At 46.9% G+C, this 21,347-nt stretch overlaps 1 long non-coding RNA gene across 2 annotated transcripts; it reads left to right on the top strand.

Annotated features, from left to right (window-relative positions):
• Positions 1-5,037: 5,037 nt before the first annotated feature.
• Positions 5,038-20,959, top strand: LOC309646612. Of its 2 annotated transcripts, XR_014255467.1 has the most exons (4): positions 5,038-6,635; positions 6,764-7,032; positions 15,151-15,219; positions 19,728-20,959. It is a non-coding gene; the product is annotated as an uncharacterized lncRNA (long non-coding RNA). The 2 variants fall into 2 exon arrangements; XR_014255468.1 differs by having other exon boundaries at positions 5,038-7,032.
• The last annotated feature ends 388 nt before the right edge of the window (positions 20,960-21,347 follow it).

Here is a 21,347-nt window from a genome sequence, read left to right as displayed (position 1 = left end):
GATGACTGCAGTAATTAATGAGAATTTGGATTGATCACTTTTGGGGAAGTGGTGAGCATATTTTCAGAGGGTTAATTGCATTATAGTTGCATTTTGTGTGTGTGCGTGTGTCTTAAGAGTGAGCTGTAGTGAAAATTTGTCTTTTATTTTAAGCCACATAGCATCTGTGAGGAATTATATTGGGGGAATTTCTTATCTTATGGAACTCAATTTGGCTTCAACTATAGAAGCTGAAAATGCCAGATACTTGTTTTCTTGACTGTCTTGTAGTGAAGGGATGTGTGCATAGTAGGCCTTTGCCATCATGTATTGAATTGGAAGTTGGTGATGCAAAAAAAATTCATTCTGGTGATAGACTGCATGAGTGGCAATAGCTACATCCATACTTTCCAATTCTGTGGTATCATTTTCGGTGCTACTTTTGGCCAATGAGCTCCAGGCCTGATTCTCCAGCCCTTTGGGTGAGTCTGTAACCTACTCAATATCCTTTTCAGAATTCTTTTTCTAATTCTAGCTAATTTTAGCCAGAGTCAACCAACTTTTGTTGCTTGCAAATAAGACCCCTAACTAATACATATGGAAAGATGACTATAAAACATTAAGTGAAACTGGGAATTTATAAAAAGGTACAATGTAATTCCATTTTTAAGGATGGGGAAGGGAAATACCCATAGTAGAAAGACTGGCTGGAAAACACAAAAATTCTAACAGTGATTATTTCTAGTTTGTGGGACCACAGGTGGTTCTTCTTTCTCTTCTTCCTACTCCTCTTGTTTTTTCCTTCTCTTTGTCTCTCTTGCTTCCTTAGTCCTTTTTCTCTCATCTTCCTTTCCATCTTCGTAAAGCATCTTTTCTGATATTCCTTTACAGTATATAAAATAATTTTTTGAAACATCTTTGTTTGTTAAAACATGAGGCAGAAAGAGGGTTTACATTTAAAGATTTTAATAAATTGTAGAGAAGGATAGAAATTCAGAAAATTAAGTATGCCATATTTATACAGGGCAAGATATTCAGGACCAGAAAAGTTACTAACTCAAAGTCACACAACAAGTTTGAGGTGGGGTTAGCACTAGAACACAGATCTTCATTCATTCAGCAGATACTGTGTGTCAGGCACTGTTCTAGGCATTGGTGATAGAGAAATGAGTGAGGTCACCGTTTTCCTGGAGCTTAAATTCTATTGGAGAGAAAAACGATAATCAGGCGAACCAATAAATAATTGTAAGTAGTAACAAAATCAACGTTTTATGTACTAGAAAGTGATTTGGGGTACAGATATGAAGGTTAGAGAAGATTCTTTGTAGAGTTTACATTTCAGCTGAAAGCTGAATGATAAGGAAGAGGCAGATTGGGAGGAGCTGGGGAAGAGACTTGCAGGAACGATGAACAAGCATCATGAGGCACAGAGGTGGACACGAGTTTGGTGTAATTACGGAACAGAGAAGGCCAATGAGAACGGGGCATTGGGGGGTGGGTGCAGGATGCTCTATGAGATATGATCAGAGATACAGAAAGGGACCAGGTAGAACTTTATGGACTATGGTTAAAAAAAATAAATAAAAAGTAGAAGTGTTGGGCTTCCCTGGTGGCGCAGTGGTTGAGAGTCCGCCTGCCAATGCAGGGGACACAGGTTTGAGCCCTGGTCTGGGAAGATCCCACATGCCGCGGAGCAACTGGGCCCGTGAGCCACAACTACTGAGCCTGCGCGTCTGGAGCCTGTGCTCCGCAACAAGAGAGGCCGCGATAGTGAGAGGCCCGCGCACCGCGATGAAGAGTGGCCCCCGCTTGCCGCAACTAGAGAAAGCCCTCGCACAGAAACGAAGACCCAACACGGCCAAAAATAAATAAATAAATAAATAAATTTATAAAAACCAAACTCTTTCTATTAAAAAAAAAAAAAGTAGAAGTGTAGCCATTGGAAGTTTTATTGCAAGAGTATAATCTAAGACGAACATTAAGCAGAAAGGCGCATTAGTCTTGATCACCAGGAGGGCCTGTTAAAACAGATTTCTGGGACCCACCCCAGAGTTTTTGATTCAATATTTCAGAATTTGTATTTCTAGCAATTTCCCAGATGCTGCTGGTCCAGGAACCACACTTTGAGAACCACTGGTCTGATGCAATATTCGTGGTGACAGACAACAATGTCTTAGACAAGGATGGTAGCCTTGGGGGTGAAAAGAAGTAAAGATTGGGGATACATCTTGACGATAACGCCAGTCAGACTGACTTAGCGATCTGAAGTGGGGCTAGTGAAATGATTTGCACTGCAAGGGGATAAGCGATGCCAGTTACTAAGATGTGGAAGACTGGGGGCGGGGAGACAGATGGGGAAGTTAAATCGGTAATTCAGTGCTTTAGTTGCTGTTGTGTAAGCCGTTTTTGGTTTTAGATAATGCAGGTAGAAATAACAAGCAGAGAGTGAGTGTCATAGGCCTGTAACTCAGGTGAGATGCTAGAACTGAGGACATAAACCTGTAAACCTTCAGCACATCGACGAGGCCGAATGAGGAGATACAGCAGATACAGCAGAGGAGAGAAATGCGCTCCAAAGTCAGCGCTGAGGCGCCCCACCATTTTTAAAGTTTTGGCAAAGGAAACTGGGAAAGAGTGGCCGACAAAGCAGCACGAAAAGCAGGAAAGTGTGATGCCTTGAAGTGCAAGTAGGTGGAAGGCATCGGAGAAGGAGGAGCGGCAGGAACGTGCCAATGGCTGCTGCAAACCGAGAAAGAGGAGGGCGGGCTGAGAAACGCCCCTTTCACCCCGCAACTTGGGGGCCACGGGCGACGCTGACAGGGCAGATTCAGTGACCTGAAGGTGGATGCAGGCGTGAAAGGGACAGGAGAAGGCAAAAGCAGAGAATGTGGGCAAATCTGAGAAGTTTGGCTCTGGGTGGACAGAGAACGAGACAGCGTGTCTGGGAGGCTCTGGATCATTCTTGTGTGGCGGTATTTTTAACTTCAGGGATTCCACAGCAGGATGAAGGGCTGAGAGGTGGGCCCACACAGAAGGGAGGGCCTGAAGCTGCACGGACATGGGCCCCCCGGCGGCGGGAGCCACATCCTCAGGCAATGGGAGAAGCATCGGGGCCAGCTTGGAGGGAGCAGAGAGCAGCACAGCTCGTGCTTGGCCTGCCTGCTTTACATCCCACGTCCGCAGAGATGTGGACTTATTCTTTCAGCCCCACCCGAAAAGTCACCAGAGGAACTAATTGCCAATATCTTTATCAAATAATTTGGGAAGCCACTCGGAAGAAATGGATTGCTTCGGAGGTAGAAGGGAAGAGAATATCACTGAAAAATGGAAGTACAACCAACATGGACACGTCCAGTGATTTTGGGAACCAATGGGCCGACTAGTTTCAATACACAATACAATAAGGTATTTTGAGTAACATGGAAGAAGATAACATTCCTTTATAGTGTGTGCCATATAAATAATCAAGGAAGAAGGAGTTGGCATAAGATTTTTTTACCTCCTCCATCCTAAGGAATAAATGATTTTTTTCTTAAAAGGACCTATCATGCCTTATTTCTTAACTTTTCCATGATTGTGATTTCATTAGTTTATCTAGGTACAGAATTTAAACATCTAATCAAGGTGGAAAGAATTACACACCTTAAAACATTCAAATACTCAGTTTGGTATTCAAAATGAACCAAATGGCCTGGGATTCAGATGTTTTAATAAGTTCCAAGGTATTATACTATTAGCCATCTGCTTATGCAGCAGACAAATGAAAACGTGGGACTATGGATACATCAAATATTCATGGAAATCAAATAGAAATACATTCTTTAGAAAAAAATCATTGATACTTCTAGATGGGCTACACCAGGCAAATCTGCATCTTTGTCATCAGGTTTGTGTCTGTTAAGGGGACATCACATGCTACTTACTTTGTTTTAGGTGTAACCTACGTATGCTGACGGTTTTGACTGATCTGTTCAAAATACTGTCTATCGTCCTTCTGTGGGAACCACCAGGAGCAAGGGGGCATTTTCAGTTAAGTATAATTTTTATTCATGAGCTGTCTGAGTCTTTCTTAGTCTCTTGCTTTAGATCTTTTTGTATGTGGCAGGTTCAGAGGTTCGGTCTTGATAAGCATGAGAAAGTTTGGATGTTTATTTAAACCTTTTGCATCTGCAAAAAATCCAGCCAGGATTTTTTGAGAGCAGCCTTTTTTTGTGAAGTTTGCTGGCACTGCTGGCTTTCTTTCACACTGACAATCCTAGGTACATTATCTACCTCATGGCATTTCATCACTTCTCCTCTGAGCCCTGACTGCAAAGGAGAGATGCAGGTACTGAGTCAACATCCCTATTTTGAGAGAGAAAGGAAGGACTGTACTTTCACCATTGGCTTCATGTGACATCAATGGATGTACAGGATGAAGGGACAGCTGTGACCATCTCAGATTTGAGACACTGAACTGTGATAAAATTTAAGGACACTATGCTTTTAAGTTGTAAATTTTAGTAGTAATAACTTTAATCCTTTAGATTAAAAAGTCTTTTCTAGCTCATATACATCACTTTATATGAATCTACCTTTTTGGATTTCATTCATCTAGTTGATGTTAATCCCCCACTTGGTGCTGGGCGCTGGATAAAGCACTGGGGATTGATCCATTCTGGGATAAACTTGCATAAATAACTAACTCAAGGAAGTGCTCCCCTGGGAGGATTCCTTTCTTTCCCCTTCCACTGAGTCAGTACCTTTTTTTTTTTTTTTTTTTTTTAATTAATTTATTTATTTTTATTTATGGCTGTGTTGGGTCTTCGTTTCTGTGCGAGGGCTTTCTCCAGTTGTGGCAAGCGGGGGCCACTCTTCATCACAGTGCGCGGGCCTCTCACTATCGCGGCCTCTCTTGTTGCGGAGCACAGGCTCCAGACGCGCAGGCTCAGTAATTGTGGCTCACGGACCTAGCTGCTCCACGGCATGTGGGATCTTCCCAGACCAGGGCTCGAACCCGTGTCCCCTGCATTGGCAGGCAGATTCTCAACCACTGCGCCACCAGGGAAGCCCTCAGTACCTTTTTCTATGCCCCCAAGGCACCAGCTTCATTATTCAACAAATATTTCTTGAACATTCTGATCATCAGGTATTGCTGCAAAATGACCAGTCACAATTATAAAGCCTCATGACAGACAACAATAAGCTTTTATTCCTTATTCACTCATCTGCCTGTTAGGTGGGTGTAGGCTGACGCAGGCTGGCTGTGCTGAGCTTGGTTCTCAACTGTGAAACGGATCTGGGTCCGCTCGATTTACTTTCCATCTTCCTTAGGTCACTGGATATCCAAGATTGGCAGAAGCACAAGGGCGGCAGGACGAAACATGTGCTGCTCTTGAGATCAGAGCTGGCACGCCGGCACATTCTGTTAGCCAAACTAGTCACAGGGCCACGCTCACCATCAGTGGTGTGGGGATGGAGGTACACATCTTCCCTGGAGTCTGGTTGGGGAGGGAGGGGATGAATATCTGCTAAACAGTGGTCTCCTCTGTGCCAACCACTGTAAGCTGCTAAAGAGGCAGTGCCTTCCAGAAGTTCAGGGTCTTTCTCCCCCGCTGCCCACCCACTACACAGGCAAAGACAACGGGATCAATTAAAGGCAGTGGAGTTGGGGTTAAGAATTTGAGCTCTGAAGTCCGGCAGTCTGTGAACTCTGGTTGCTCCATTTATTAAATCTATGATCTTGAACAAGATTTTTTTATCCTCTCTGAGCCCCAATTTCCACATCTATAAATTGAAAGTGAAAATCAGGTACCCAACCCAGAGGGTTCTTGTGGGGATTAAATAAATAATGCATATAGGGAGTTCCCTGGCGGTCCACTAGTTGGGAATCCTTGCTTTCAGTGCCCAGGGCCCGGGTTCAATCCCTGATTGGGGAACTAAGATCCCGCAAGCCTCGCGGCGTGGCAAATAATAATAATAATAATAATAATAATAATAATAATAATAATAATAATAATGCATGTAAAGTTTTAAATTTAGAGTCTGCCACCGTGTAAGTGCTCAATAAATGGTCGCTGTCATCCTCGACACCAGGCATCCCAAATGGCCGAGAAAAGCACCGTTGCTTTGGAGGTGCTGGGCGGTAAACCCCAAGAGTAAGCTCTGTCCTAGTGTCTGTCCAGTTGGGTTGCAGGCATCGGTTGACCCGTCTGCTTTCCCGACTGCGCTGAGAACTCTTCAAGGACAGTACTGAGCCCTCCTTCCCCGGCTGCTGCCACACAGCTGGCACTCAAAGCAAGTCGATGACAAACCACTGAAATTCCGTCCCCTCCGCACTGTGCTCCCCACAGCACCGCTGTTAAAACGAGCTGCAGTGAAGGATCCCTTTGGCTTTTTGTCTGTGTTCATTGTTGTTGCTTTCATTTCCAGTCTGTCGCAGACCAGTGTTTTATCTGCCCAGTGAGACAGAGCTCCGGATCAGATGCTTGGGTATTGCAGCCACGTCAAGTCGCCAGAAATGTTTCTGAACGTGGACTCATTATTTCCGAACATATCTCTTTGTGAACTAGTAACAAGCATCCTGTAGGCCAGCACCGGTTCCCAGACCGCTCCCCGTCCCCCTCTGAAGAGGGCCGCTGGACGTTTTGCGAGTGACCTCCTGACGTCCTTGCCAGGTAAAGTATGCAGGTCAGCAGACGCACCCTCTGACAGCCGTCCGGGTACTTAGAGCCAAGGGGCAAAACCATCATTTATCTCGTCAGTGGTTTTCTCTCAGATAATTTGTCCTTGCTCTTCTCCATAGCCCGGTTTTCCTCTAGAAACACAACAGAAGCTGGTACGTATTCGGGTACGTGACTCTAGTGTGGGGCCAACTCCAAAGAGATCTCCGATGTGCAGCGGGGGAGCTTCTGAGAATGCTTCAAGCCTGGACACGTTTCCAGCAAGGGACCATGACCACCAGGAAAAGAGCCTGGCCTGAGCCCGGAATCTGCGAGTACTTCCTCAGAGGCTCCCAGGACTGTTGATAGAATTCGCCGAGAACCCAGGCAAGAGCTTCTGCCTGCGCATCAGGTATTGATGGGCTGTTTTGGCTTCTGTCTGCTTCTGGGTTCTCAAGTAGCTCCTGCACAGCCTGAGTGGATCGTCTCAGCTGTGACTTTAGCCTCAGCTCTTTCTAACCAACCCAGGCAGGAATGGGGAGCTCCAGGCCTGGAACAGGTGTCCAAGACCCAGCAGAGAGTTTCGTAAAACCTCCCATCCTGCCCGGCTCTGGAGCTGCTCTTACCTACCAGGGAGGGGCAGCACCGCAGCTTGGGTCCCCCCAGCCTCCAGCGGCTAGTGGAGGGGTGCGTAACAGGGTCACCTCCCTCCCTCTCCTCCCCCCTGCCCCCCAGGGGGAGGGGAGCCTCTCTTATTCCCCATCAGACTGGATGTGCCTTTATCCTCTAAGGCCCCGATCTCGCCCTGAACACCCCGTTCTCCGCCTGTGGATGCGGGATGCTCCCTGACCCACCCGGATTCGAGAGCTCAAGGGGACCCCCCCACTCTCCATCTTCCCATCCTGTGCCCCCTTTCTGGGGCCTCGTCACTGTGGAAGACAGGGATAGTAAGGGTACAAGTGGATGGGGGTGTGGGGAGGATTTTGGAGAAGAAGCAGGGGTGTGTACGGAGCGGGGTGACAAGGTCTCCCAAGAGGGAAACCAGCCTTGTCTGGTGGCTGAGAAGGCTTGTTCATGTTTCACTGTATAGTATTTTAAAAGAGAATAAGAAATTGAAATGGAAAAGAAGCCCTGAGACCCTTCCAACTCACTGTGCTTCAAGCACCCATTTCAATCAGAGGTTTCATTTCTGCTGCTGGGTCTGAGCTCCAGCTCCCTCCCGTGGCCTGTACACTACAGGGGACATTCCAGACATTCCAGCATCTTTTAAACAAACAAACAAAACAACTCCTGAAGCATGGAGCTTCTGTTAAAAAAAAATGATCATTCTTAAGGAATCCTAAATGGCTACAAAGCAGAGTTCAACTTCCTTAACCCTTATCTACCTTCCCCACACTGATATTCATACACCGGGGCAGGTAACTGAACTGAACGACCAGCGGTCCTTCGTATAAGCCCCATCCTGCCCACCCCTGGTACGTGCTTGCAGGGCCCCTACCTTCCAAATGCACATGCACAAAGTCTACCAGTCCTTTATCCCCACGCCCATTCATGTCCTACTTTAAACCTTCCTTGATATCCCAGAGCAGAATGCCTTGTGCACAATAGATGTTCACTAAATGTCCCATGATGAAGACATTTAAGCAAGAACTCTTTCCTGTTCAGGATGGGGGCAGTGTCATTTTGTTGTTTAGTTCAGCAAATCAAGACTTAGGTTTCTAAGTGCTAGAAGATTTTTATATCATGAAGATTTTTTTGTTAGAGATGTGGCTTTGGAAAGTATGGTTCAACTAGTAAATGATTCAATGAATGAATGAATGATTTTGACCTGTTGTCGGGGGACACTGGGAGATTTGCTTCATTTTTTTTATCATACTTGGAAGGGTTTGCCTAGTGGGCAAAAGAAAGGAAGTAGGTTCCTTTCTTTTTTCCTGTCTCAAATCTAAGATAATGTAGTCATTTTGTCAAAACATCTGACTCTGAAGGAAACTGCTTCTCTTACAACATTCGTAGCAAGTTTCCAAATCACACTACAAATGAGTGGCTGCGAAGTCTATGAAACAAAAGTTTGGATAGAAGGATCTACTTCCTAGAATCAGAGATGAGGCAGGAACTGCCTTTTCCAGAAAGGGAACTAGGGGTGCAGAGGTGCCCCCCGTCCATTCCCACCAGTGGCTGGTGGCCGAGGCAGGAGAGGAAGGAGCTCGAGTCTGCAGCCTCCCTCTCCATGCACTCACCACTAGGCCTCCTTCCCCTTGTTGGAGCCACTCATTAACCTTCCTTGTATGTCTGAGGCCTGAGAGAGGCAGCAGGAAGTGGAGGGAAGACTTAGGCTGGAGCTGGACGTCCTGCTGAGAGGTCCGACTCTGAGACTTTCTAGCCTTGATTGTTGCCAAGTCATCAAATTGCACTGAATCTACCTCCTCGTTTATACTATAGGAACGAGCCTTTCCTATAATCACAAGGTTCCTGTGTCACTGGGCTTGTCATGAGAACCAATTAAAAATCTTTCTGCTCCTTCCATATTCCAATTCCTGTTCCACACAGGCTCTACCTAGATGATGCTCTGTCCTTTTGGAGCATCTTATCAGGTATCAAGTGCGGTTGGTTTGTCCCAACATCAGTGATGTTAACTTGGATCCATTGGTTAAGGTGGTATCCACCAGGCTCTCCACTATAAGGTTACTATTTGTCCCTTTATAATGAGCTAGGAGTTTGTGGGGAGCTTCTTGGAGGCTATGTAAATATCCTTGTTCCTCACCAAGCATACATCCATCAGTTTTAGCATCCACTGATGACTCTTGCCTGAATCAGTTATTGCTGTGATGGTGGTAAAATGGTAAAATCCTAATCCATCCTTGCTTCTGCATTCATTCATTGCCTGAATTGAACTCTGACAGTATAACAGTGACTAAGACAAAGACTTTGCTTCAAGGAATTTACATAGTTTGTTTATTCTTTCAATAAATGTTTGTTATTAACTCTTAGCTACGTCCTGGGAACTGCGGTTAAGCACTGGGGGTACAACAGACAATAAGGCGTCACCGCCCCCTCCCCATGGAGCTTCCTGTCTAATGCCAAAGATAAGACGATCAATGCATGCGCAAATGATCAAAAGTAGACAAATCTGCAAAAAGTGCTGTGGGGTCCTGAGGGGTGTCAGGGAAGGCTGTGTAATCGCCGTAAGTGGCGTTTCATCTGAGACGTGAAGAGGGAGCAGGCATTTGCTAGTGAGGGGTTGGGGAGATGAAAAGCACATTCTAGGCCGAGGGGCCCTCAGGGGCAGAGACTGAGACAGGCAGCTTTGAGGGAGCCCTGCTTACCCTGGGGTGCTTTCCCTCCAGCACCGTCCCAGCCACCTACCTCCAGCGGGGCTCACATGGGACCAAAGGACACTGTGCCTAAATTCCTGTCACCATGAGAGGACCCGTTGGTTAGCCTGGCCTCTGTGGAGGGAAACAGTGCTTGACCTTCCGCCTCCCGTCCCAGACAGGCCCCGTCAGAGAGATGTGCTTGTGTCTTAGAGGGAGAAAAAAACAAAACCACACCTCCCTTCAAGTCTTGGGTTAGACCTCAACATCCCATGGATTTTACTCCGGGAATTAAGGCCCTGAGATAACACTCTAGATTGAACATGCAAAATCAAAATCCTGCCCGGTGGCCTGTCTCAGTTTCCCCAGCCGGGCAGAGGGGGAATCATACTCTTCTCTCTCAATGTTTCTTCGAGAATTCAGTGCCTACACCTAACTAATAAGATGAGTGTACTAAAGGCTGGTTCCCGCTTTTATTTTGTGTTTTTTTAATCATTAGAGACAGGGTATATTTTGATGATTGTTATTAATATGGCATAACTTGCCAACAATTAATATAATATAGTATGGTCTAATACCGAATGCCATGAATATATAATATAGCATCACGTAATGTATTTTATTTCAATGTAGTATTCATTAAAATAGCTATTTGATATAATTTTACATCATGTAGAAAGAAAACTAACATGGTTGTTGAACTCTGTTTAATTTCCAAAAAAGAATTTTAAGAGCTGAGCTTGAACTTAGCATAAAAAACTGATGAATATGACAGATGAATTGATAAAGAAGATGTGGCACATATATACAATGGAATATTACTCGGCCATAAAAAGAAATGAAATTGAGTTATTTGTAGTGAGGTGGATGGACCAAGAGTCTGTCATACAGAGCGAAGTAAGTCAGAAAGAGAAAAACAAATACTGTATGCTAACACATATATATGGAATCTCAAAAAAATAAAAAAAGGTTCTGATGAACCTAGGGGCAGGAAAGGAATAAAGATGCAGACGTGGAGAATGGACTTGAGGACATGGGGAGGAGGAAGGGTAAGCTGGGACGAAGTGAGAGAGTAGCATTGATATATACACACTACCAAATGTAAAATAGATAGCTAGTGGGAAGCAGCCACATAGCACAGGGAGATCAGCTCGGTGCTTTCTGACTACCTAGAGGGGTGGGATAGCGAGGGTGGGAGGGAGACGCAAGAGGGAGGAGATATGGAGATATATGTATATGTATAACTGATTCACTTTGTTACACAGCAGAAACTAACACCTCATTGTAAAGCAATTATACTCCAATAAAGATGTTAAAAAAACCCCTGATGAATATAGAAGTTGAAGAATAACCTTACCCCTCATTGCTAATGATTCTAGTTGGGCTTTTCATAAAAGCCTAAACATCGTTCCTTGTAGTGCCTTCCACACCTGGGGCTGAGTGGGGTCACCAGGCTGTTTTTGGGTCGGGGCAAGACAAACCCCATAGTTATTGGGTACGTGCCCCCAAGGTTCTTAGACAATGAATCTCTGTGACAGTGAGAGGGACTCGACTCCAGATAAACAATATTTTACATGTTCCCAAACTAAGGTGACTGGGTATTTGTGGAGTGATTGCGGTTGTATGGTGTTACAGTGAGGACAGATGCTTTACAGTAAACTGGCTGGAGCTCATACATCTAAGTGAGGCTTAACTTCCGAGTAGTCACCGTGGGAGGTGCTCTATGCATTCTCACAGAGGTGTCATTTCTAAAAATACTCTGGAGCTCTGTTTTTGGAATGATTCTGAGATACATTTTGAAAAACCTCCTAAGAACGATCCATGTATCATTTATTCTATATCTTATTCTAAAATAAAAAATAAAGTTTGATCACTCCTATTATTTTCCTCTTGTTGTTTCCCAAAATGAATCCAATTTATAAACATGAGGATGATCCAGCCAAAAGGAAATGTGTCCAATTTCAGATCTGTGGGCCCAGGTTCAAGCTCGTACACCAAGGAGGACACTCCCTGTCTCGGAAGGAGGGCCAAGGAAAGCCACTGTGCAGCTGAACTTCGATCCTTTGGGTGGAAAGAAGACCCCATCTTGGGCGTCTTGGGAGAACGGAACCCAGTGGATGAGATCACTGCATCGGACATTTATTGAAGCTCAAAAGCCTAGCAAGTCTCTGAGCCAAGACTGAACGCAAGTCTGACTCCAAAGCCAAGCGCAGTGCAGAACTACACCTGAGCTTCCCCCAGCTGTATCCTGAGATGTACCTGAGAGAGATGGCCAAGCAGGGCTCGGGCCTCCAAGGAAGCCTAGCTTTCTGTGTCCAGCAGCACGTAGCCCCCTTTATCCCTGGGTGCCTTGCATGTATGATGTTTTGTGGCGGCGTGGACGGTCTGCAAGTACTGCCTTGTGCTCCACCACTTCATTCCTTACTCACTATTTTAATTGATTACTATCCTTACTATGAGGCAGGCACAGCACTAGATCTTGGAATTATAAGAGCGAAAAAGACACAGCCCCTTCTGTGTGTTTAAAGGGCATTGCAGGGCGAGACCAGAATTAGCAACCTCTTTACCTTCATGTACAGTGAGAATTAGGGAGAAATGTTACTACTTTGTTTCTTTTTATCCTACCGGTTTTTTCCAGTTTTTCTATAACTATGTATCACTTGCATGATCAGAACAAACAAGTTTATGTTTGAAAGGGCACATCATGTCAGAGGGCAGATCACCTCCTGGGGAGGGGACCCCCTGACTTGGGGGTGCCGAGTGGCGCCCTTCGGCCCAGACCATCTTAATAGCCGCTGATCCCTTCCCTCTGGATGGTTCTGCTCTGACGCTCTAAGAAGTCTTCACGTGGACGGTTCTGCTCTGATGCTCCAAGCGGTCTTCATGTGGACGGTTCTGCTCTGATGCTCTAAGAAGCCTTCACGTGGACGGTTCTGCTCTGATGCTCTAAGAAGCCTTCACGTGGACGGTTCTGCTCTGATGCTCCAAGCGGTCTTCGTGTGGACGGTTCTGCTCTGATGCTCTAAGAAGCCTTCACGTGGACGGTTCTGCTCTGATGCTCCAAGCGGTCTTCGTGTGGACGGTTCTGCTCTGATGCTCTAAGAAGTCTTCACGGGGACGGTTCTGCTCTGATGCTCTAAGAAGTCTTCACGGGGACGGTTCTGCTCTGACGCTCTAAGAAGCCTTCACGTGGACGGTCCTGCTCTGATGCTCCGAGCGGTCTTCGCGTGGACGGTCCTGCTCTGATGCTCCGAGCGGTCTTCGCGTGGACGGTCCTGCTCTGATGCTCCGAGCGGTCTTCGCGTGGACGGTCCTGCTCTGATGCTCCGAGCGGTCTTCGCGTGGACGGTCCTGCTCTGATGCTCCGAGCGGTCTTCGCGTGGACGGTCCTGCTCTGATGCTCCGAGCGGTCTTCGCGTGGACGGTCCTGCTCTGATGCTCCGAGCGGTCTTCGCGTGGACGGTCCTGCTCTGATGCTCCGAGCGGCCTTCGCGTGGACGGTCCTGCTCTGATGCTCCGAGAGGCCTTCGTGTGGATGGTTCTCCTCTGATGCTCCAAGAGGTCTTCGTGTGGACGGTTCTGCTCTGATGCTCTAAGCGGTCTTCATGTGGACAAAGTCCAAGGAGAGCAGGCGTCTAAGAAGCTGCGTCCTGCTCTGAGCAAGCATTCACTGTCCTTAAACGAACACCCTCTCTCAAAAGACACCATGCAGAGGCCGGTAGTCAGAACTTCTTGGAAAGCCACAGAAAACCCCACTCAAACTGATGCAAAAAGGCGGGGGCGATTTTCTTTATTTTTTGCCCACGGAACTGAAAGTCTGCTGGGTGTGGCTGGACAGCAACCTCCCCCCAGGGGTTCCTCCCCCCACTTCTCACTGGGGGACCTCGGGCTGGGTCAGGTGGCCCAGGAGTTGGGACCCCGAGTCACATACGAACCCTCTACCGAGAGTGGATGGGGTGGGAGGTGCGGGGGTAGCCTCGGCATCTGAAGGAAGTTAGGGGCACGTGTACTGCTGCACCCACAAAACCACCGTGTCCCCAGGTGCGGCTTGTGAGGCACGTGGGCCAGGAGCGTGGCTCACACGGACCGTTTCTAGTTCCCTCTGAGTGAGTGGAACTGAGGACAGGACACCGGGGCCGTGTGTGTGTCCTGGATCCGTGGCCGTGCTCCGAGGCAGGTACCGGGGAGCCGTGTGGTCCCTGCAGGCCAGCGGCCCCTGCTCTGTGGGGACGCACTCGGTGCTGTCCTGCTGGAGCATCAGACATAATCAGCAACACCTCTGCGGGACAAAATACCTAGGTATTCATTTCGAGAGAGAAGAATACTTGTTAGAGGTTAACCTGCTCTGAGCACTTACGAATCAGAACAACAGCAACAAGGTCAAGGCCAAGATCGTTACCTGACGCGCTTGGACCTTCAGCCCTGGAAGCAGCCTTGGCTCGCTCGCTGCCCTTCCCTTTTTCTGTCTCTAGATTTCTTGGGTGGGTGTGGGGTCTCTGCTCGCTCCTTCTGCCCCCGAGCTTGGGACAGACTCTCCCCTCTGTCCTGCGGGGAGCACAGCGTCCCGTTGTCAGTACCCTCAGGATGTTCCCCCCTCTTCCGAACTCACAGACTGCCGTCATTGAAGAGATGCCGCCTCACACAGAGGTCAGTGACGCTGGAGGCTTAACGGGCTCTGCTCGACACCGTGTGCTCTTTGGAGAGAAAAGGCCATTGTCTTTGCTGGTCTCTGACTGGCCAGTGTGTAGGGAACCGTCCCGGGGAGGGTGTCTGCAGCTCCCCAGGCAGCTTGTCTTATCTGCAGGGACGTCCGTCTTATCTGCAAGGTCTCAGGGTGGAAATGAGATCAGCGTGCCTAAAATATCAGCTCAGATAGAGCAAGAAGCAGCAAACAAGGCCCACAGTGCAGAGGCTTGCACCCTCTAGTCACACTTTCCAATCCCTAAATTACAGAGCACAACTTCTCTGATGAAAGTATGAACACACACACACACACACACACACACCCCTAGAAAAGCATTCACACAGAATCCTTTGGATGTAACACTTCTAAGCCTTCCAGTGTTCAATTTCCAACAGTATCTAGAACATCATTCAATCTCGTTTGGTGATCTTGCAGCCCCTCTGCCCTCCTGGGCCGGCGGTAGGAGAAGGATCTCAGGTGAGCTCTGTAAATGAGGTGGTTTTCACTCAGTTGCCACTCTTGGTCTGTTTTCCAGCCAGCTGCCTCCTTCTACTTCACGTTGAGGGCCGTAACACCGTGCTGCGCAGCTGAGCTCCGAACCACGGTGAGTAGGTATAAATGCTTGTCTACTAGGTAAGGTACGGCGTGCTGCAGAGTTGTGATACCAAATGAGTTCTACAGAAAGCTTCATTGCAATAAGTCCGGCTCACAACTGTATACAGCGCTAAGGGAAACTTCTCTCTCTCTCTCTCCTTGGTTTCCCGCCCTCCCTACCCCCCCAGCTGAAGTGCCTATTACGGTACCAATGCAGCACAATGGAAAACAGAATTTAAAGCAATTAAATGATATTGGTCTGCAGGCATTCACAATGATGCACAATGAAAGGAATGGCAGCGTTCAATTCAGAGCCTGGAGCGTCTATCTAGGTCTTTAATTAACTGCACGTGTGTATGCCTCCCCCCTCCCCCATTGGAACCACAATTATTTTTAGAACTACAGTTACTTTTATAGATAAGCCCACACCGGAAAGTCTTAGGAAGTCAATTTGCGTTTGAGTTAATGCCAGGGCAGCGCGTATGCAAAGTGGGTTTTCCCAGATGAAGCCGCAGTGTGCAAATTTCCATGGGTGGGTTTTCCCATCGCCTTCCCAGTGGGAAAAGTTAAATAGACTAAGGTAAGATTTAAACAACAATTTCTAACAACAAATTGAAACACTACAGAAGACATGCCACAAGGCCACCCATGATTTACTGCCAAATGTTCTGTGCAATGAATAACTGTCATAAGTGAGTGCGGAAGCAAGGCCGCTTCCTGCTGGGAAAGCAAGTGTGTGTGGGGGGGGGGTGGGCAGAGCTCCAGACGCAGATGCCCCGCCCTCTCCTCTGCTCACCTGTTTGACTCCTTTCCGGGTTCCAGACTCAGGCCTGCAGTGAATGAAAGCCATTTTCCCGTGGCTAATCCTGTCCTGAAGTTCACCCCCTTTGCGGTGACAGTACATTTGGTCTGTCCTTCCTGGAAGGAAAGAACACAGCAGGAAGGAGGCGGGGAGGCACCGACCCCTGTGCACGCAAATTTAACCCTCGCACCTACTGAGAAGGAGGCAACAGTGTGTCCACTTCACAGATGAGGAGACTGAGGCTCAGCCAATGTGAGTGGGTTGATGAAGGGTCATGGCCGGAAGGGAAGGCACTGGGAGTGGGCTCCTCCCGCCCCTCCGCTGCCTTCTGCTGGGAGTCGGGGAGGGGCTTGGCCCTGCCCGGGAGCGGGTCGGAGGGTGGAGGTGTCTCCGCGGGCAGGAGCTGGGAGGCTTGAGCTCTCAGAAGTGCCCCAGCCCCTGTGGTCGGCTCAGCCTAGGTCACTGCCTTTCTGGCTCTAGGAGATTTCGCCCTGCTGATCGCTGGTCTCCATGGTTTTGATGGTTCCTGTTTTTGTTCTCCAGGTGGGCTGGTGGCGAATGCCTCCCCCAGCTCACCGCTGAGCTCTGAGCTCAAGCAGGGGGACGGGCTTGTACATATACATATACAAACACACATGCACGTGGAGGTACATGTACACAACACGTGTACGTACACACATACACACATGCAGAGATACACACACATGCACGTACATACACATATACGTGGTATATGTATATACTATATATACATATATTTATAAATATATTTATAGTACATCTGTGTATATTATATATGTACATTTAGCATAGGTTATATATGTTATATATGTATAATACGTTTATGTATAGTATATGTACGTATGTTACATACATATACAGGTATAGTATGTACTCATGTATATATATATACACGAGTATATTTAAGGAAATGTATGTTATATATGTATATATAGTGTATGCTCACTATATATGTATATATACAATTATACACATATGTGTTGTTGCTTTATTATAAAGATATGCATAAAGGTGTCTATTTGAAATTATATTATTCTGTATTATTTACTTTTCTGTTACACAAATGCTATTAATAAAGAAAATAAAAATAGGACTGGCCAGGGACTTCCCTGGTGGTGCAGTGGTTAAGACTCTGCCTGCCAATGCAGGGGACATGGGTTCGAGCCCTGGTTTGGGAAGATCCCACATGCCACGGAGCAACTAAGCCCGTGCGCCACAACTACTGAGCCTGTGCTCTAGAGCCCACGAGCCACAACTACTGAGCCCACGCACCACAACTACTGAAGCCCATATGCCACAACTAATGAAGCCCGTGCACAGCAACGAAGACCCAATGCAGCCAAAAATAAAAAGATAAATAAATAAATTTATTAAAAAAAAATAGGACTGACCAACAGTGCCAATTGGTAGTAAGGAATAGTGGGACTTAGTTCTATTCCTATGTGTAAGGAAAATGTAATATTTTTATGATGCTCTTTCTGTCGCCTGACACAGCAGCTCCCTCTAGCCCTCCCCCTCTTTCTCTGATGGTTGAACGTCTCAGGCTGGTTAGGGAACGCTGGGGACACAGCTGGGGGCCCTCAAGTCAGCCCGCCCAGCCACCCATCCACCCTTCTGTCCCTCAGCTTGCTTCTGTGGTCTCTACAGAACTGAGTTTCCCCAAAAGTGGTTCTGGACTCACATTCACTTAGGAAACGGTTTGCACTAAAACTGCCTTTTGGCGATTAATGGCTCGATAAAGATCCCAGAGAACCAGCTTAAGTTTGCTTAACCTGGACTTTTCCCTAAGTGGCATTTGATCTCTAGAACATTTTTCTTTCTTAGACACTTACCACTAAACAGCTAACGGGCCCTACCTGATCCCCCTTCATTCCGCTTCAGCCCTGTGGGCCAGCTTCCCACCGTGTATTTGCTGCGCGCAGCCTGGATTGCTTTCCCCAGATCTCTGCAAGTTTCCTCCCTCACTTCCTTCAGTCTTTGCACAACTGTCACCCTGAGTAAGGCCACTTCCTGTCACTCATCCCTGTTTTATTCCTTTCTCCTAAGCATGGGTCATTGTCTAACATTCTATGTAACTGACTTATTTAACTTACTTTCCAAGGGGACCAGAACTCTTTGTGGGTGGGCGTTCTGTCTGGTGGGCTCGCTGCTGTAGCGCCAGGCCTTGAGCCTAGAGCAGACCAGCGACTCAGGGCAGGGGAATGAGATGGAGGAGGCCGCAGGGAAGAACAAATGGCACGTGTGATTGGGGAGCCCAGTGAAGGGAAAGGGCACAGCTGATGGAGCCACCTGCTGAGCCTTTCTGGTCTCTCCTCTCGATGACACTCCTAAGGTGATCCTGGCTTCTCCCTGCCACACGTTCCTCCAGCAAGCATCAAGCACCTGCACCCAATACACACCAGACAGTTAACCAGACAGCGGTGACCCAGTAGTGGGGAAAAAAGCGCCTGCCCACAGGGAGGTAACCTACTGGCGGGCACGTGTGCAGGGACAGAAAGAGGAAAATCCAGCAGAACTACATCCACCGCATTAGCTGTAGGTTTGTCTTCTCACTAAGCAAGACGTTTGCGCTCCATTTTTTTCTTTTCCCCTAAAACTGAATGTGTGAAAAAGCAGCTCAGTCACCAGGAAAAAGGGTTAAGAGCAAATCAGTGCTAAAGAAGAGAAGATGCTGAATATTTCCTTTTCAGCTTGAAATCAGCCTTACTATCTGCTGGGCTGCATAGAATTTCAAATCCCTCTGAACAGACCTCCCCAAATCACTAGGATTCTAATTTAAAAAAATAACTGTGATGTAATGTGACCCTCCACACACTTGTCTGGAATAAATTCTTTAAGAAATCCAGCGTGTGCATGCACATGAACACATAATCATTTAAGTGCAGAAAGTAGTACAAAAATCCATTTCAACTATTAAACTGTATTTAAAAGGCATCAGGTGGTGAATCTGGGGGTGAAAACAAAACCTCGGGAACCTGAAATGCCATCCAAATCTCAATTCTCAAATTCTTTCAAGCAAAGAATTCTTAGCAGATGGACGCAAATCTATAAACTCAGAGCGTCTTTAGGGGAGAAGGTCGGTTTTATATCAGATGCTTGTACACTGGGATGCTCTGGGAAATTTGAAACGTGGACAGAACACATCAAGCCTTTGCCCAGACCGAGTGGAGTGATTTTCCTGCCGCCACAGACTTGAGCCCTGCATTCCTAAACCGTGTGCAGCTGTCAGTTCATTGGGAGAAAATAGGAAGAACCTTTAGTGAAATAACCACATGCCCATGAAGTTACTAAATGAATGTTTCACCTTTTTCCACCAAAATAAAATGCTCAGTAGTTCAAGTCCTTAAAACGGTCCAGAACTCAATAGAGGAAAGGGATGTGACTGAAGCATTTGGAAGCCTGTCTGCCAGAAGGTGAGCTCGTGATGCACATAAAGAACTCACCTGGCTGCTCTTCTCCATCTATTATAAAAGAGAAGAAAAAACTGGACAAGATTAAGGATGCCTAGAAATCCTCGAAAGCTTCAAACTTATTTACACGTATGAAGGCGAAAGCTGTGAAGCCAGGCGTTGTCGGACTTTCCTTCCGCGGTTGAAATTCCGTATGTTCTCAATTACGAGCCACCTCAGTTTGACTCAGTGGAGGGAGAAGTTGCACTCATGCGTGGCTTGCTTTTTTTTTTTTCTCTACCCCAGTAAGCAGAGCTGTCAGAGAACAGGATGGTGAACCCATGGCTGAGAGGTCAGCACACACACATTGAAAAGTGGGAGGTGTTTCTACGCCTTGGAGACAGTCGGCCAGGAGGCCTTCAATGGTTACGACCCAGCAGCGCCATGTTGACTACGTATTTTCACGTAAAGGGTAAGCTCTTGTATTTTGGCAAAGAAAAGGTGTGTATGGTACTCCTTGACCTTTGGGACAAAGGAGGGAGTCAAGATGAAAATCATGTCTGCAGACTTAGATTTTTGTTCCCCTTCCCCGGCCCATCCCAATCAGTAGAGTTTTGAACTATAGTAATTAGTCCTGTTTATGGCAGGTAGTCTTGAATGTATTTTTCATTTCTGAAAATTAGACTCCTAAAGGCTAGCGCTTGTAACTATGATTCTAAAATGTAACAAAGGTATTTTCAAATATCTGGCAACTGTAACATTTTCACCAGTTTTCTAGTTAGTAACACTGAAAGTTGATTATTTGTGAAAGTAGAGACTCCAGAATTTTAACGCCTAAGAATCTTTTGGAGGGTACTTGTAAAAAAAAAAAAGCAGATTCCTAGACCTGGTGCGGAGCTCAGGAATTTGCTTTGTACTGAGAACCTCAAGGAATTCAAATGTGTTAAGCCTGGCCATTTGATTCTTCGCCCTGCCAGATTACCATGGTGGTCTTTTATGTATTTGCTTCCATGTCTGTATTGGTCTTTCCCTGAGGCAGCAGTCAGGATGGGCTAGGTTGTGCTGCAGAAAACAAAAAACGAAAAACAAAAGAAAAACAAAAAACAATCCTCAAACTCTCAGTGGCTAACAAGGTCAAAGTTCATCCCCTGGGTTGGGGGCAGAGGGCTCTGTTCCACATTGCCTTCATTCAGGGTCCTGATGGCAGCTCTGCTCTCGGGAATTTTGTTGGCTGCCATGTTTGGGGGAAGAGAAGATGGCAAAGCTGGGACTGGCTCTCCCAGCTATAACGTGTGTCACTTCCATTCATGGTTCATTGGCCACACCTAACGCTGTGGGGTGTGACAGTGCAACCTTCTTGTGAGCCCAGAGGAGAGGTATATGGATATTGGAAACGGTGGCAACATCTGCCCCAAGGGATACAGGAGGCAGAGGCATCAGGCCTGGAAAGATGGTTCCTAAGCTCTTTTTTAAAAAAATTAATTAACTTTATTTAATTTATTTATTTTTGGCTGCGTGGGGTCTTCGTTGCGGTGCGCGGGCTTCTCATTGTAGTGGCTTCTCTTGTTGCGGAGCACGGGCTCTAGGTGTGCAGGCTTCAGTAGTTGTGGCTTGCAGGCTCTAGAGCGCAGGCTCAAGTAGTTGCGGCGCACGGGCTTACTTGCTCCGCGGCATGTGGGGTCTTCCCGGACCAGGGCTCGAACCCGTGTCCCCTGCATTGGCAGGCGGAGTCTTAACCACTACGCCACCACGGAAGTCCGATGGTTCCTAAGCTCTTGAGGAACACAGGGCATCAATGGAGGGTGAGGCACTACACTAATATTAAAATAGTGGTAATTATTTCCAAAAATTGCCCATAACGTCCCTCGAGAAATTTCTTAATCTTTTAATAGTATTTTATATCTGCTAGGATTAATAAATAGTTAA

This window comes from Balaenoptera physalus (genome assembly GCF_965194825.1).
Source record: "Balaenoptera physalus genome assembly, chromosome: 17".
Classification (NCBI taxonomy): Eukaryota; Metazoa; Chordata; class Mammalia; order Artiodactyla; family Balaenopteridae; genus Balaenoptera; species Balaenoptera physalus.
Note: the sequence above shows the minus strand (reverse complement) of the source record. Positions and strands in the feature narration are given on the sequence as shown.